The sequence below is a fragment of the Benincasa hispida genome, chromosome 1 (genome assembly GCF_027475165.1).
Source record: "Benincasa hispida cultivar pf3 chromosome 1, pf3_genome.v1.1, whole genome shotgun sequence".
Lineage (NCBI taxonomy): Eukaryota > Viridiplantae > Streptophyta > Magnoliopsida > Cucurbitales > Cucurbitaceae > Benincasa > Benincasa hispida.
The window spans coordinates 68,886,896-68,893,128 of NC_143478.1; the positions used below are offsets into that span (position 1 = coordinate 68,886,896).

The 6,233-nt window shown below is 29.3% G+C and overlaps 1 pseudogene; it reads left to right on the forward strand.

Moving 5' to 3' along the window:
• The first annotated feature begins 2,483 nt into the window (after positions 1 to 2,483).
• On the forward strand, positions 2,484 to 4,334 carry LOC150038667 (uncharacterized; annotated as a pseudogene).
• The last annotated feature ends 1,899 nt before the right edge of the window (positions 4,335 to 6,233 follow it).

Genomic DNA, 6,233 nt, shown 5'->3' on the forward strand with positions numbered 1-6,233 from the left:
ACCCTAAATCGGGTAGGAGTGAATTCCATCTTGCAGAATTATGTCCCCAACTATTTATCTGGTCTTATCTTCAAAATGGGAGGTTTAATAGGCAGTGTTGTTGGACTACTCTCAACTATGCAGATCAAAGGATAATCCTGAATAAACAGGAGTTCATAGTTAGCTCAGGATTAAGATCGAGTTACCCTAGGTCATTAAATTTTGAAATAATCAACTTTAATATTAAACGGTCGTTATAAAGAAAAGTGACTACTTTGAGGTCCAGTCTTATGCAAATTCATTACATAGGATGCCCCCACTCACATGTCTCCACATGAATGATAGGCCGCATTCAAAAGTGTCACTAGGATGAGATACCCAATCTCATCCATATACTTATGGACTATTTTGGTTATATATTAAAACATGATCCTTTGTTATGTCACCACATAAAGTTAAATTATTCATATTATAGTCATGGATTCGTTTATTGGATTTTTATAATAGAATGCAATATAAATAACAATTTATTGAATAAAATACTCAATTAATATGTTAACAATATTTATGAGCTGCGAGTTTTAGGACATTCCCAATAGGAATTTTTTGCAAGAAGTAAAAAAAGAAAAAAAAAGTCAAATGCCAATAAAGTTTTGTGTCCATGTAAAAAAATGTAGAAATATGAGACATTGTGATTTTCAAATCATATACGAGCACTTGGTCATTAAGGGAGTGGATCCTACATATAATATTTGGTATCATGATTGAGATGTATGTGAAAGGGATGAAGTCAATAATGAAGTTGGTTGTAGTTTTATGTTTGAAGTAACAAACTTCTATGAGAGCACATATATGGGAGAAGAAAACAACATTGATGATCATTCTACATCAAGGAAGGAAAACAAATTTTCTCAAAGTGTTCAAGAGGCAAATACTCCATTGTATGCAAATTATACAAAGTATACGAAAATGTTAACAGTTGTAGTATTGTATAACCTGAAAACTTTTAATGTTCGGTCAGATTCAAGCTTCACTAGCCTTTTGAGGTTTTTGCATGACATGCTCCCAATTGACATTGTTATTCTAAGATCTATTTATAAAGTTAGAAAATTATTCAAGTAATTTGATTTAGGCTATCGAAAAAATTCATGCATATGTTAAGAATTATTGCCTATTTAGAAATGAGAATGAAAAGTGAGAAAGTTGTCCTCATTGTGCGACTTCATAATGGAATATTGATGAACGAACAAATCAAATCAAACAAGGTGTGTCGTCAAGATATTGAGATACTTTTCTATCATTCCATGACATTAACGGATGTTTAAAATAAATAAAGTTAGTGAAAATTTACGTTAGCATTGGAACCATAAAAGTACCAATGGAAAGATTCAACATCCAGTTGACACTGTTTTATGGGTAACAATTGATAAAAAATGGCCTGAGTTTTCTACGGATTCGCATAATCTTAGGTTGGGCATTGCTACAGATGGGTTGAACCCATTCTCCAATTTGAGTAGTTGATACAATTATTGGTCAGTTATACTTGTTGCTTACAACTTTCATCCTCAGTCATGCACGAAGGAAAATATAATTGTTGATTCCTTAGGATATGATATTGATGTCTATCTACAACCTCTTGTGGAAGAATTACAACTATGGAAAGGAGTACATGTTTATGATATTGTAGGTAACATGGATTTCAATTTGAGATGAATTCTTATGTGGACTATAAATGATTTATTAGCATATGAAAATCTTGTCGGATGCACCACAAAAGATAAATATGGATGTCCAACTTATGGAGATAATACTCGTTCTTATTGGTTGAAACATAGTAAAAAAAAATTGCATAATGGGTCATAGATGATCCTTAACAAGAGCATACCCATATCGGAGAAAAAAGCATGGCTTTATGGGAAAATAGAAGAAGAATTACCTCCCAAAATTACAACAAGTAGTGTAATTTATACCCAAATTGAAGATTTTGATAATTGTCGAGGGAAATGCAAAAAGAGAAAGAGCAAAAGTCATAAAGAATCGTCAAATCAAAGGTGGAAGAAGCGACCAATTTTCTTTGATCTACCATATTAGAAGGTTAATGAATTCTAAGTTTATGGTGTATTTTATTGAGTTTCAAATTATTGAGGTTCAAACTAGGCCATTAACGATTTGAAACTTTGATTTTGTAGGAATTACCAATAAGTCACAACTTGGATGTCATGCATGTGGAGGAAAATGTATGTGAGAGTATTGTAGGTGCATTATTAGATATAAATGGAAAGTCAAAAGATGGAATTAATACAAGAAAATATTTACAATTTTTGAAAATTCATCCTAACCTATATTCTCAAGAACGTGGAGGGAGAAATTACTTACCTTCTGCTCCACGCACATTGTTGAAGTCTAAGAAGAAATTATTTTATTCAAGGTTGTACAAACTAAAGTTGCTTGATTGATATAGTTCAAATATTTCAAAGTGTGTATCATTATATAAATGCAAAGTGATGGGGTTGAAGTCTCATGATTATCATGTATTGATGCACCAACTTTTATCCGTGGTGCTTAGAGGTTTTCTTCCGAAAGCTCCAAGACATGCAATATATAGGCTATGCTCATATTTCAATAGACTTTGCCAATGTATAATTGATGGAGGTTATATTAGAGCCTAAAAAAGAAGTGGTGGAAATTTTATGTCTTCTTGAAATGTACTTTCCACCTTTATTTTTCGATATAATGACACATTTGGTTATTCATTTAGGTCGTGAAGCTTGTATATGTGAACCTATTCAATTTTGTTAGATGTAACCATTTGAAAGGTAAATGCCTTACTTTTGATATAGTGATAATTGTGATCCTCCCCGTACTAATAATATTTAATTTAGATATATGAAGATATTGAAAGGTTATATACGTAACAAAGCATAACCAGAACGGTGTACTGCAGCATGCTACTTAGCTGATGAATGTGTTGACTTTTTAAATAAATTTTTTGAACAGTCGTTTGAGGTAATGAATAATCAACACCAGAATGAAAAGTACTAGAATATCATCCTAGAGGGTTGTCCAATATCTTATGGAACTCCAGTTACTTTATCTGATGATGTGCTTGAGAATGCACATCGATATGTCTTATTCAACACAGAAGAGGTGGAAGCATTTATCAAATGAGTTAATTTTTGTAACCATATTACTTAGTTTAATATAAGACTATCATTTATGACAATTTATTTGGGTATGATGCATATGAATGAACTTATGACCATAGGTAGAAAACTAACCACAGATTCTAATCTACTTTGGAAGATTCATATAGAACAATTTCATTGTGGTTGAAATATAAGGTGATACTAACTATTTCATAAATTCCATATCAAATAATGAATATATAATACTACAATATAGGTTAACTAACAAGTAGGTATGTTTGATCTTATCAAATTGAGTTAGATTCATCTTCTGAATATTACTCCGGCTTGTTAAGATGGCTTGCAAATGGGTCAAGAAAACATGCAATATCTTACATTGGATACATCATAAATGGACAAACAATTTCACATAAAGAGTGTCAAAAAATCAACAAAAAATAGTGATGTTTCTATAGATGCTACAACATTATGTAGATCCAGTGCCAAAGATCGATCTCAAGTTGTAAACCTAGTTGCTTATTATAGGGTGTTACAAGAAATCATCTTGTTAGATTATTATGCCTATCAATTTCCAATCTTTAGATACAGCTGGGCAAATGTTTGTAATGGAGTACTAAATGTTGAGAAAGGATTTACTCTTGTTAACTTACATCAAAGTCAAAGTATATTTATATGAAAGCCTTTCTTTTTTGCCTCGCAAGCAAACAGGTACTTTATGTTAGAGAACATGACACCTCAAATCGGTATGTTTTATTAAAAGCACCACCAAGAGGATTTCATGACCTAGAGATATATGATGAGAATTATGATGGTATTGTTATTAGTAATGAACAAATTCATAGTGCGGTTGAAGACGTTGATGAAAGTGATGGGCTTACTTTTGCAAGACAAGATTGTAAGGGTGTTTTGTTGAGGAGTAATTTGATGCATTGTATAAATGTTTGTTGTGATTGTATTATACTTTATAGTATTATTTTGCAAAGGTACTTTGATTACATGAAGTCAACCCTCAATCATGAACTAAAATTTATTTTGTAAAGACTTTTTCACCACTTTGATGAATATCATATTGATGTTAGTTCTTTACTTATATCAATTAACTTTGTTCATAAATACTACTTCATAACTTTATATCAATATCTAGGTGTATGTTTTGACTTTGTTGGGATAGTTAGCTTCCAGAGTTTGTGGACTTTTGTTGAAGAATGACTTAATTGAATTGTACTATGTTTTTTTTCTTCGGGGTGTCACAATTTTATTTATTTATTATTATTTTCTTTTAGGAAGATTGTCACAACTTTATTGACAAACTCACAACTTTATTGACAAACTGTGTGTGTATACATAAGGATCTCACTTTTCCAAAGGTCATGAGCCCTTAAGACTAACCTTTCAAGAAAGTCATCTTATTTGAACAATGAAAAGATATGTTCTTTTGAAAATTAATTAGTTAATTAATTATATATATATATATTCTAGATATTTTTTTAGTTAATTATATTTATAAACTTTGATATTGAAGTAACAATAATGTAATGTTTAAAAATTTGTTAATTATATTTATAAATTTGTAACGATTATATGTTTAACATTCCATATCAACATTTGTATGCCTTTTATATTTGTAAATTAAATAGATTAAATTCTTAATTATATGTTTAAAATTCCATAAACTAAATTATTATAAATTCGAAAATATATATATTAAAAATAACTATAAATCAAAAGTGAATAAGAATAAGGATATTTGTAATGCGGAGTAGAATAAGAGAAAAAATCTAAAAATATATTACATTTTTAAAATATTTGCAAATATGGATGAGTTGACTAGTCAATCTTTGAATTTTTTTTTAATTTTCAATTTCGCCCTCCCTTATCTTATTTGGTTGTACAACTTTTTTTAGTTTATTTCTCTTCTTTGATTTTTGCTTCTTTCCTTCCTATTTTCCTATTTTCATTTTTTTCTTTCTTAGTTTTTGCTTCTTCTCCTTTTTTTTTTATTTTATTTTATTCTTTCCTTTATCCGAATTTTGCTTTTTTCCTTTATTTTTTTATTCTTTCATTTCCTTATTTTTTTCCTTTCTTTTTTTCATTTTTTCATTTTATTTTCTTTCTTTAGTTTTTTATTATTCTTTTTTTTTTTAATTTTCTTTCTTCAGCTCTTACTTATTCCTTTTTTTAATTTTCATTTTCTTCTATTTCTCCGATTTTTGCTTCTTCCCTTATCTTTTTTTATTATTTTATTTTCTTGTCTTTCTCCGATTTTTTGCTTCTTCTCTTTCTTTTTCTTTTTCTTTTTTAGTTTTTCTTTCATTTTTCCAGTTTTTGCTTCTTTTTTTCTATTTAATTTTCTTTCTTTTTCTTCAATTTTTACTTCTTCTCTTTCTCTTATTTTTAAAATTTTTCTTTCCTTTATTTGATTTTTTTGTTCTTCCCCTTTTTTTTACAAGAATTATGAAGCTGAGTTCCATATGCATGACTTGAAAGTATTCAATTCATAAGTGACTTAACACCAACAAGCCAATCATCAAGTTTGATTATTATAACAAATAATAAATATAAATAGCAAATGAAAGTTTATCAGTGATAACTACTAATATTTCCTATCATTGATAGTTTAATCTTTGATTATATTTTCGTAGTTAATAGTCACTTGTAGAAATCTATCATTGATAGCCAACTTAGTGAATTTAATTAATAAAGTTGAATCTCGAACTAAAATGTAAGTGGAATGCCTAGAAGTTATCACTAATAGAATGTTTATCAGTGATAGAAGCTATCATCGAAAAGAAAAGAGACTTATAAATGTTTGGGAAGGACAAGAAATGGGCAAAAAGGTGTTCAGTGGTTATGATTGATAGAAGCTACTACTAATAACATGTTACCAATGATAGGAGCTAATACTAATAGCGTGTTATCGATGATAGAAGTTATCCGATAACACGTTATCGGTAATAGAAGCTACCACAGATAGCACATTATCGGTGATAGAGAACTATCACTAATAGCATGATATCAGTGAGATCGTTGATAGCATCTTATTATTGATGTTATCAGTGAAAGAAGCTATCACTGATTACCACAATATGAGTGATGTTAGTGATATCG